Here is a 12,463-nt window from a genome sequence, read left to right on the forward strand (position 1 = left end):
CGGACCAGGTTTGTTCATTTCTCTGAAAGTTTGTAAGTCGAATGTTCATAAGTAGAGGAGTCCCTGTAGTTTATTTTTAAATGAACAACCTCACGTTGGCACAATATATGCTAAATAACACGTGCTGGTGATTGGACAGGGTTTAGGGTCAGGAGTTCCCAAATCCACACTGAAGTACAGCATTACCCGCTTAAAACAAAATAATGTTTGAACTTGAGGAAGATCCTAAGATTGGTGGGAAAAAAAATCGACTCAAGTCTTCTTGAACGGGCTGCCTTATTGTCCTTGTTTTAGATGGTTAATGCTTTTAAACCTCTGTTTAAAAATGTTTAAAAGTGCAATGCAATATAACTTTATTTTATTACAATCAACCATGTATGATATCCATGAGGTTTTTGGGTTAGATCGCGTGAATATAAATGTGTCGTTAAACCCGCCACCAACCGACACAGCCAATTACTAAGGTTTGTCACGTAAACAGAATGTGCCAATGCGTTACTAGTGTAGTGTCAGTGGAGCGGGAGACAAGGTTCTTGAGGAGGCACCTTCTTTATTCTCACTTTCAGGTTCACAGGTTCGCCCTCGCTTCTCCCACGTCGTGTAACCTAGCCTGGACACAACCCGGATCGTGTTACACCGACGGCGTCGACCGAGACAGCCAACAACTCTCCGACCACGTAATGTCCAGCGAAACCAGCAGCGGCGAAAGCAGCGAAGGTGGCAGCAACGACGAGACGAGTCCACTCCCAGAACCGGCAGCCACGAGCTCTCAACTCTGCCCTGGCAACACCTCCCTTCTCGAACCCACTGGCGGGTTCCAGGGGCTTTCAGATGGGGTCTCTGTGACCCTTGTCCCAGTTCCTCCGCCCTGCCGACACACCCACGTAAGTGCTCACCGGCGTGTGTACTGCTAGTCCACCGCAGTTGCCGTTGCTGGACAGCAGAGGGCGCTATTACACTTCACTAGTACAGCACACCGATGTGTTGGAGAGTAAACCCACATTTACAATTCGAGTACGACGTTTCACCAGTAATTACAATGTTGTGGGCTTACTCTCTAACACACCGGTGTGCTGAACTTGTAACGAATTGGCATGTTTTGCTTAAGTGACAACCCTTACTATTTGGCTGTCGGGTGGTGGCGGGTTTAACAACATTTATACAGGTAGGAACAACAGTTCCACACTGCCCACCAGGGATTATACAGGTAGGAAGAATGTTCCACACTGCCCACCAGGGATTTTTTACAGGTAGGAACAATGTTACACACTGCCCACCAGGGATTTATTGTCTGTCTGTCTGTCGTGCATAAATAAATATATAATACACACAGCTCTTTGATTGGTGGAGACCTGACAAACAGCTCTTTAATTGGTGGAGACCTACTGCAGGGTACGGAGAGGGGAGGTGCCTAAGGGAGGAGGGACAGGGGAGGGGCCTAAGGAAGGGGGGAGTCATGAGAGGAGCCTGAGGGGGGGGGATCAGAGGAGGGGCCTAAGCGAGGGGGGGTCAGGGGAGGGGCCTAAGAATATGGGGGGTGGTCAGGGGAGGGGCCTAAGAAAAGGGGGGTCAGGGGAGGGGCCTGAGGATATGGGGGGGTGGTCAGGGGAGGGGCCTAAGTGGGGAGGGGCCTAAGTGAGGGGGGGTAAGGGGAGGTGCCTAAGCAAGGGGGAGGGGCCGATAGTTAAGGGGGCTGGCTACCTGGCTGGCTGCCTGACTACCTCAAGTCAAGTTATATTTTATACAGGTAGGAACAACAGGTTCCACACTCCCCACCAGGGATTATTTGTCTGTCTGTCATGCACGAATACGCTGTCCAACCAAGTTCCTACCTGCCCACTCCGAAGGAACGTGTTGTCTGTCGTGCATAAACATATATATAATATAAGCAGCTCTTTGATTGGTGGAGACCTACTGCCGGGTATTGAGAGGGGAGGTGCCTAAGGGAAGGGGGGTCAGGGGAGGGGCCTAAGAATATGGGGGGTGCTCAGGGGAGGGGCCTTTGGGAAGGGGGATCAGGGGAGGGGCCTAAGCGAGGGGGGGGGTAAGGGGAGGGGCCTTATCAAGGGGGAGGGGCCGATAGTCAAGGGGGCTGGCTGCCTGGCTACTCCACACTGCCCACCAGGGAATTTTTGTCTGTCGTGCATATTATTCGCTGCGTTAACTCTCCCATGCCACTAGAGGGCATTTTGGTGCCAGTCCTTTCCCACCCCACATCCTCTGTGCTCTCTCCCTCCCCCGCCGATGCTGCTTCAAGCAATGGCGAATAGGCTTCAACGTAAATATTAAGAGTCTTCTATTAAGAGTCTTCAAGGCGGTACGTGACTCCACAGACATTTGCTTTATCACTAAAAGCACTATGAGTATATTGATCAGCTTTCTCTCGTATCTCTTGAAGCAGAGTAAGTTGCCTATGCACATATAATATCTTATTGTAAGTTACGGTACTGGCGAAGCGTACTCAGTGTTTTGTATCTCCTGCACTTTTATTCTAGATTTCTACCGTTTGCTTATGGAATATTGTATTGATTCCTAAGTCATGGAATCTATAATCTTCTACTTTTTGAGTGCTTGATCAAACTGCTTGGCGCATGGGACGCATTTTTACAGACGCATGTTGCAATGTCATTGTTCAGATCATTATAGATACAATATGAACAATATAATAAACGTACAGCACTTGGTCAAGCCACTGCTAGATGAAGGCCTAACCACGCCATGTCAGTCATTGAGCTTGTTTTAACCATACTTCACTCCGGTCATTGTGGGTGTGGTGAAGATTGGTAATGGGGTTTTTAATAGGCTTTTGTGCATGCAATTAACGTAAAACCCTAAAAAATTCAATGAACATCCCTAACTGGGCATGTGTGCATGGTGGCAATGGCTGCCTGTGGCCATGTTTACGATTCAACTGGAGTCCCCCCCCCCTCTCCCAGCACACTTTCCAGTGATTCAATTCATTGTGATTGATTTACAGTCATGATTTCATTCTTTTTATTTAATTTTGACCATCTCTATTTTAATTCATACGGTCATTTTTGGTTACTTTATCCTCAATGCAACATTGCAAAAATGCAAATTGAGTTTTCATTAGGCTTGGGCAAGATACGTCGTGGCTAAAAGGGATAATAGCAAGTGGACAGAACTTGGGATGGAATGTCAACCGAAGGAGAAAACACACCTGAGAGGATAACCACCACAGAGATGAAGCAATGAAATATCATGCGCATGAGCTGGGTGGATCGCAGGATCATGTGGAATGGTGAAAATATTGGGAAAAATATTGGGGAACCTTTTCTCCCAGCAGTCGATTGCGCATGGCTGATGCTGATGAACATTGGCATGTAATGTACATGCATCGTAAATAATCAAATCTCACGTGCATTGTTTATTTGTCAGGAGCATAATCAATTTCAGTTGATGAATATATTTTACGTGCCTACTCAACGCTTTGGGTAGTTGCTAGATTTGTGGGTAAGACACGAGTTTGCCATTTATTAATTTGAAAAAATTAGGTTAGCCATTTATTAATAATCAATAATTCTGACATGATACATACATCGTGAGTGTGAACAAGGATAATTGACAGTATTTGATTATACAGGTATAATTGACAGTATTTGAATATTATACAGGGAGGAACAACAGCTTCCACACTGCCCACCAGAGATTATTTGGCTGTCTGTCTGTCGTGCATATTTGTCTGTCGTGCACTCTGCGCAGTTCAGTGACTGTGACTGTCTTGGCATATTGCAGTTTGCTTGACTACAAAAGTTTTCTGGCGCGATCGCCGACGTTCAGTGCAACCATCGGCGGTGTGGAGAAAGTGGGGATGTTACCAATCATCGGCGACGTCTGGCCATAGTACGGCGGCGGGCGCCCAATAAAGGACGAGATGCCCGAAGAGCGTGGTGCCCGACTGGAGCGCACGCACGTCTCGTTGGCTGCCTGACGTGCCGCGCCCCAGACGCCCGAAGAGCGTGCTGCCCGACTGGAGCGCGCGCGCGTCGCGAAGGCCGAGAAGCGACGCTGACCCGCCCGGCATCACTCCACGTTGTCCGCCCCCTGTCTCGGTCGAACACGTCGTCTTCGTTCCGGGATACAGAAGGCTGTTCCCGAACGACTTCCGCTGCTTACAACCTGGCCAGTGGTTGAACGACACCATCATCAACCTGTTCGGGCAGTTCTACTGCCTGCCGCGAGCGGCATACTCCACCTGTTCAACACGTTCCTGTACACAAAGTTCTTGGCGGGCCATCTCGACGACTTGAATTGCGTCTTCGATGGCGTGTCTTCCAGGCCGGTGTGGATCATACCGATGCACGAACAGTCGCACTGGCAGATCTTGGTCGTCAACGCCACGTGCCCACCAAGGTCGACTGCCATGCTGTTAGACTCAATGGCTGCGTGGGGGCAGTCGCGCAACGCTAAGAGCATCGCGGCCTTCGCCAGCACGGTGGTGGCCCGGGTCGTGCGCACCGAATCGGTGAGCATGCCAGTGGCGATCACCACGGTGCTTGTGCCGCAGCAACCGATCGGCTACGACTGCGGCGTCTACGCCCTGCTCAACATCAAGCACCTGGTGCGCCATTACGACAGCATCGTGGCCGTTCAAGGACCAGGTCAGGTGGTACACGCAGGAGGCGGCGTCATATCAATGTAAGAAATTTGCTTGGAAATGTACAAACTGAGCAATCATGGGAAAGATGTTATTAACCAGTTTAGGTCATAACTGGCTGTGATGTTCCCTCCCTACCTATGTTAGCAGTTATATTCGACTCTCCGAGTTACATTCACTAATACAGCCAGCGTTAGCTGTATTAGTAAATGGCGGCCTGCTATCTTTGTCCATCTCCATGTGGTAATGCTCTTGCCGAGCTCTCTCCGAGCTTACATTTACAAGCAAATTGTTTACATTGACATGCTAATCTCTCACAATATAATGGCCACCCCACAGCTTCGTTTGTCAAAATTTTCCCGATCTTACATTTACATGCAAATTTCATCTCTAGCTCCTCCCACTGACCTTTGGATGACAACCATCCCAAACCTTGATAACTCCTTACCTTGGCAGCGCTCCCACCATTTATTCTCAGCAGCTCTCCCGCGATATTTCTCACCTGATGACGATTGATTTTGTTTCGATCGAAACGTCGTGATATTGTTATTATTTTCATCTTCATCATTTTTTATTATTTGATCTATCTACGTGGCTTTACCGAAAGACCCAAAGAATATCATTTATTTACAGTAAAATATCATACGCAGTGTTGTAACCCTCCACCGCCCCACACAGCCAATTAGTCACATCAACAAAACGCCAATTAGTTATTACTTCAACCCACCAGTATGTTGGAAAGTAAATCCACAACATCATCGGGTAATTTGCCAGAATAGTGAAGCAATCCACCTGCTTCTAGTATTAAATAGAACAGGACGATGTCACCACTGAACCCAATCACATTTACTTACGCGATCTCACCCAAAATTTGTATTATGAATATTGGTCGCGAAAGCCTACGTGTGTATCAGATTAATTGCTTATGTGGCATATGCTATTTTGTACAGACGGGACGTAACATTAGCATAAGACTAAAATAACACAAGAAATATTAAATACTCTCAAACACAACTGTCGGCAGTTTCAGAACATGCTTGCCAACATTGGCACTCAATCGTTAAAATGTTGTGTAAAATAATTATTACTGGCCAAGACTAATTCGAGAATCCATTTAAATTGAGAGAAATAATTTTAACTGCTTTGACAGCTAGAGGCTTAGCGCGGCCTGGAAGCATATTATTAAGTAATACATCTTACAATTACAATTCCCTAAAGATGAAACACATATGAATTAACTGATTACTAATCTATTATAAAATTACAAGAACCCCCCCTCCACCCCTCCCCTCCGATCTCTGCACCTGATTGGGTTCAGTGATGAAGCAGGTGGATTGCTTCAATATTCTGGCAAATTGCTCGATGATGCTGGATGTAATTACCAGCGAAATGTCGTACTCAAATTGTAAATGTTGTGAATTACTCTCCCAACAAACCGGTGGGCTGAAGTAGTAACTAATTGGCGTTTTATTTATGTGACAAATCCCTTACTATTTAGCAGTGTCGGGTGGTGGAGGTTTACGACACATTTATACTTACGCGATCTAACCCAAAACCTTTATTATGAATATATTTACAGTTGCCAATACATCCATCAACAGAAAGTCGATCCCCAACATCCATACGAATTCAGAGGTTTTCCTCTCATCAGCATCCACGTTCAGAAGAGTCCACAGACGAGGATGAGGAGGATGAGAAGCGGTCTCCCAGAGGTCCCCAGCGGAGGAACTGCATCCGCAGGAGGTGCCGAGCCAGCAGCACGCTCCATCTCCCATCTCACGGAGAGCGGGACTCTCGTGCCAGCTTACCAGTCTTGACTTGCGCAGGGCGCAACGTTGATGAATCTGTGGATGGGAACGAACGTTCAGCTGCACGTTCCATTGGTACCCCCCTTTTCTACTTGGTACACGCAAGCCGAGCCAGCGTTGGGGGGGCTCCCACGGCACAGGGGTGAGAAAGACAAAGAGAGGTCCCGTGTCTGTGTGCGCGCGTGTTTCACCTGTGGCCGTACATCTGCTGCACGAACCCCGGTGGCTGCTGGTTCTCGTACATAGGGGAAACATCTCTCCCCCGGGGCTGGGAGACCTGTGAAGGAGACCACCATGAACATCAGCTCGTCGAGAATGCCCGAGGCAAATGCGCGATTCGCTCGCAAATCCCAAACCGACGCTCCGGGCTTCACAGCGACATCTTAACATGGCTTTCGATGCATGTGTGTGTGTGAATGCGTATGTGGGTACGTGTACATGTGTATGAAATTGGGGAGCAGCAGTGTAACAGTTAGCGCGCTGCTTTATGAACTCAGTGACCAGAGTTCGATGCCCCTCACGGCCAACACCAGTGACCATCGAGCCTCAAATTAGTACTTGGTGTGTGTTTAAACATCGCCACTCGGACACAAAAACTTGCCCCAGAAGTTTGTAAAGGCTGTACATGGGATCTGAGTCTTTATTACAGGTCCCAATGTGTTTGCATATGCAAGTCACTCCCTACCGATCCCTGGCCAGTCTTCCAATGGGCTGATGGCACCATGACCACTATCCGACGCTTGCTCGATGTATCCTGGTCGAGGGACAGTGCACCCTGTGGCTCCATTACTGTAGGGTCTGCGTTCACGAGTTCTTGCAGATGGGCAATAGACATTCAAAACACGGCCAATATCCGGCCACAGGCAACAGGCATTTGCCAAGGGGCCATTCTCCACAACGTCCCGGTGATACTTTGCCTCTTGAGAAGAAAAATTAACCCAACACACTCATCAACAACACTGTGGCCTTGAAATAATAATATATCTATGACGACAATGTTCATACCTGGTGACAATGTTCATACCTTTTGTTTTGGACATTAAATAATACTTTAAAAAAAACATTTTGGTAAACTACCCTGATTAAACTACACTAACCCCAAGATCAAAATGCCCCAATAAAAATAAAAACCTTTCAGCTTAATTTAAATAATAAATTATTGTTCTGGTCATAATCAGTGTATGACTGACATTAAGAGAAGTGGAATGCGTTTTGTCACAAGATTGAGAGGTTGGCGGAACAAGAAAGTTTGAAAAACACTACAGCGATATATATTCACGAGCTGGAGAGGCGGAGGGGTGGAAGGGTTGCCGTGGAGGGAGCAATCATCACTAGAATTGATGGCCGTGGAGTCTGCCAACCACTTGCAGCACTCCGACTGTGCCAGATAACCACTGCTGCCGCCGCCGCTGCTGCCTCCGCCGCTGCTGCTACCACCACTGCTGCTGCCGCCGCTGCTGCCGTTGCTGCTCCCGGTACCTGCGAAGTGGATGGTCATGCTGGTGTTACTCATGGTCACGCTGCTGCCATATCTCCAGTAGAGCCACTCGTCCGTCGTGTGGGTGAGGAGGAAGGCCGTCGATTCATCCACAAGCGCGACAGGCACATCCCGGTCCATTGCTGCCTGGGCGGTTGTTCCTGCGACAGAATGACCCCACCTTCTCGTCACTCACATGCTCTCGCGGTGCACGAGAAGGTGGCATCACAGAACTACATTTCGAAACCACTTCGATGAAAGCCTTGCTGTCAACACTAGAGGCACTGCTTCAACACGCCTTACCTTTAAGGATGCCACGTTGGCAAGATGTTAACCATCCTGCCTGGTATACAGGTGCGTGTGGGTTCTCGACCCTGACCCCTGTGGTATATATGCAGTTTGCATGTCTCTCCCCGTGGTCACATCGATTTTTGTCCGAGTCCTCCAGTTTTTCCCTCCACACACATTTAGAATCAACATCAGGCATTTAGCATCACCTGAGACCGTGCGCCGTACCCACCCACCCCTTTCCCTCGCAGCCATGCCAAGTTCAATCCCCTCACCTGGTCTGCTGACTTTGTGGGGCAAGAGCCTATTGCGCCTCCATTTGTTGACAAAGGGCCATTTTGACATCTTCTTTTGATCTGCTGCTCCCGCGCTCCACTTCTTCTTCTTTTCCTCCTCCTCCTTCCGCTCCTTGGCGGCGGCAACCGCGACTCTGTCCCACCACAGATCCCGGAATAATTGGCGCGTTCTCAACCGGGTCTTAGCTAGTTTATCCTCGGCCTTCAGGAGGGCCTTGTCGGCCACCGATATACGCGGCCCCTTCCGACAACGGCCGCCCCAGCAGGACGGGCTGGCCTCCTCCTCCTCCGGCAGGCCATCGTCGGGCGAGAGGTCACAACGCGTCGCGGTGGGCATGTCACCAATATCCGGTTGTCTGCAAACGCAGACGGAACACAGGTGGGGTCACAGTTGCTCGCAGGCCATCGCGCCGACAGTCACGAGCTTCTGTCACTTTGCAATCACACTCGAGTCAAGCGAAATCAGAATCTCTATTCATACTGGAGAAATCCGATGAGCTATGAAGCTATTTTTCACAGATGTTCAATTGGGGGTGGGTCAGAACATTACAACAATACAAAAACATGATAGGAGTGCAGAGTGTAGAAAAGGAAAACAAATAACAAAAAAATATATACGAATAAAACTAAACTAGTTTCATCCTACCAGGTAAACTCCATTTAACACGTAGGCTTTCACGACCAATATCATCCATAAGAGGTTTTTTTGGGTAAGATTGCAGAAATATATAAATGTGTCGTTAAAACCTGCCACCACCCGACACAGCCAACTAGTAAGGGTTGTTACGTAAACAGAACGTGCAAATTCATCACTAGTACAGCCCACCGGTGTTTTCGAGAGCCAAGCCACAACATTTACAATCTGAGTACGAAGTTTCGCCAGTAATTACAACTAGCTTCATCAGCTGACAGCCAGATTTTTGGAGAAGTCCACCTGTTTCGTTCCTTATATAGAGGCGTAGATGTGGTGACCACACTTCTTCGCTCTTGCGCAAAGTGGTGGGGGGGATTAATGAGTCAACGTACATTATGCATGCGTGTTATGCGAGCCCTTTGATCTTGTCCTTCCTGTTCATTGTGTATTAAAATAGCCGTACAGTACCAACGGTAATCCCTATTGAAGTATGGTGGCTTGTATAGGCATGCATTTAAACAATGTATTATTTGATGATTCGCTTCCGAGTAGCACTAAGTCGGTAGCTATCCGAACGGTTACAATTATTTTTACAGTCGACCCTTCCACATCGCAGGGGTAGGGGCGCAGGCCCCCCGCGACCTGGAAAAACTGCGTGAAATTTTTTGGTCCCCTTGGTTTCCTTGGTGAGCGAAGCGAGCAGAATAATAGTGTAGTGGCGTAATTTGCGCAGGGTTCGCAAACAGCAGTTGCATTCATGTACGGGGTTGCAAACAGTGCGGTCAGTTAAGGACAAGCGTGAGGCCTGTGAGACAGCAGACAGAGAGACACCAGCAATTAGGGAAAGAGGCAGTGATTGGCTGGCTGCAAATGCAAACACGGAGGAGGCGCCAAGAAGGCAGAGATAGAAGCGATAAGGGGGGGAGCACGTGCAGGAGACACCAGAAGGATGCCAGCTTAACGAGGGCCACCTGAGGACACTTAATGAGGAGGGGGATATATGGGGATGTGTGAAGCAACGGGAGTTGAGTTGGTTGGAGATGAAGAAGTGAGAAGTCAATACAAGACAAGTCCGGGACCTCGCCCTCCATTACCTCGTCCTCCCCAGCGGTGTTGGCTGAACCCCTGCTCGGGGCACGCAAGGTTGGAGGTGTGGGTGTAGTAACAGGCTAGCGGGGGAGAGGCAAGTGGAATCCTTAGCGTGAGTGTGATAGGCTAGCGGAGAACAGGCTCGCGGAGCCAGAGAGAGATAGAGCGTCCGTGACAGGCAAGCGGAGTGCGGAGTAAACAGGCTAGCGGAGCAAGAGAGAGTGAGCTCGGAGTAGCAGACTAGCGCAGCAAGAGAGGGAGACTTCGCCAGAGGAGTACGTGGTGTTGAACGTGAGGAGCACCCGTGTGGGATGCTTCTAATAAAGTGACACAGGAGAAAAAGAAGTTGTCCGCGTGAGTAAACACCACTACAATAGTATAACAAAAGACAGTATCACCTTTTAGTTAAATATACAAATATAGAGTACAGTATTTGGTCATACAGTACAGTTAAGATATCTCAACATTTTCCAGCCTTTGCGTGTCGTCTGCTGGCTTTCGCATTCTTTTAATAAACTTTAACTTTTTACAAAATTTTACTTTAGAAAAGTTGTGTATATTTATGGTATTAAAGGATTAAATACAATAATATTATCCAGTACTGTACATATATTTTATGCATTTATGAGTGACTAAACTTTTTGTGTGTCGTCTGTGGCGTTTCCAAAACTCCCAAAAACTTCCCATTTAATGTCTTTTGCCGACCCCGCGATTTATCGAAACCGCGATGGGGAAAGTGGCGGTGCAGAAGGGTCGACTGTCTCATCAAACAGGAGGAATTCACGGTGCAACGCATCTCATCTGTTAAACATCTGCAGCCAATAGGATTGTCATCGATTGATCCTGCCTGCAGACATTGGTAGGTCACAGATAATGATGAAGATAAGAGAGCAGCAGATGAGGACAGAGCAGCAGAAGAGCAGAGCGCTGTGGATGATGACGGTGGTGGTGGGGGATTAAATGACTGGAAGCCTCCTCGCCTGTGTCCGTGTGTTGGTGAGGAGTGTCCACTACCAATAGAACAGCAACTCGTGTCTCCCTTCTGCGTCTCCATGTGTCTGCCTTCTGTGTCTCTGTTGTGTGCCCATGTGTCTACGTTGTGTCTGTGTGTCCCCCGTGTCTCCCCCCCCTCACGGTGGTGTGTATCAATGTTTGTCCCTCTGAAGCCAACGCCCGACCTGACATAGACACGGCCACAACAGAGTACCCGGGTGTCCTGTGCAGGGCTGTCTCACTCACCCACTGCTGAACACATCTCACAGCCGTCTTTGTCTCTCCCCAGTGCCGTCTCACGCTCACTCACCTCGGTGATGTTTCTTCCATCCTTCGACCGTCGTCGGCGAGGTTCTTCACTCAAGCAGGGAGAGCGAGTCGAGTGAGAAGGCCTCAGGGAGTCTCGGAATCTCGGAGAGTCGCGGAGTCGTCGGCTTCTGCTTCTTCGCGGGAGACTTGAATCTTCAGAGTGGGCGTCAGTTGGTCGTGACGTCACTCGACGGTGGGCGGGGCTTGTGTCTGTAGGGGGGAGGGGCTGCGGGGGGGGGGGCTTGTGGGGGATGGAGAGGAGGGGCAGGGGGCTTGATCAGCTCGTTGGTTGAGGCGTGCAGTGCAGAGGTTTGCGGTTTGAACCCGTCAGGTCGCCCTGGTTAATACTACGGGTGTATTCAAACTAAACTATTTTTTTTTATTTTACTAGGTAAGGCAAACTGAGCTACATAGCTCTTTTTACAAGCGATCTGGCTATCACAAATGATAGCTCAACGAAGTGGCTTATCGAGTGGAAATGTAAAGCAGACAAATACTCGAAGAGCATGTTGATTGTAAATGTGAAAGGAACAGAAACCCAGAAAAAAACTCCAGGTGATCACAGGAAGATAACATGTAAACTCGAAATATGCAGCAGGCGTTAGATTCGGGATCAAACCCACGACCTCCTGCATACCAGGCGAGGGAGATAAGATCTCACCACGACAGCGCCCAGCAAACGAGCTGACCACCACCGCCACGCTGCCTGACCATCGTTGATCGTTCCTTGGGAACGATCGGCTTCATCATTTGCACGGCAATTTATTTTAATTTGGTATTTTTTCTACAGTGATGCTGGCACGCGTAGACCTAGTCTCACTCATGACGTCACTTTAAGGTTATTTATTTTAGCCGGCCGGTGGTGACTACAAACGCCGGTAATCCAGCACTGTAGAGGCGAGGGTTGGTGGATCGCACAAATGCTGTGAAAATCCCAACCCCTTGGCGTCA

The 12,463-nt window shown here is 48.6% G+C and overlaps 1 long non-coding RNA gene across 1 annotated transcript; it reads right to left on the reverse strand.

Moving 5' to 3' along the window:
• Nucleotides 1-5,516: 5,516 nt before the first annotated feature.
• Nucleotides 5,517-8,061, reverse strand: LOC144727527 (uncharacterized). The gene is made up of 3 exons (XR_013587410.1): nucleotides 7,112-8,061; nucleotides 6,618-6,703; nucleotides 5,517-6,462 (listed from the first exon to the last, which is right to left on the reverse strand). It is a non-coding gene; the product is annotated as an uncharacterized LOC144727527 (long non-coding RNA).
• Nucleotides 8,062-12,463: the final 4,402 nt, after the last annotated feature.

The sequence above is a fragment of the Lampetra planeri genome, chromosome 25, assembly GCF_965212315.1.
Source record: "Lampetra planeri chromosome 25, kcLamPlan1.2.h2, whole genome shotgun sequence".
Classification (NCBI taxonomy): Eukaryota; Metazoa; Chordata; class Hyperoartia; order Petromyzontiformes; family Petromyzontidae; genus Lampetra; species Lampetra planeri.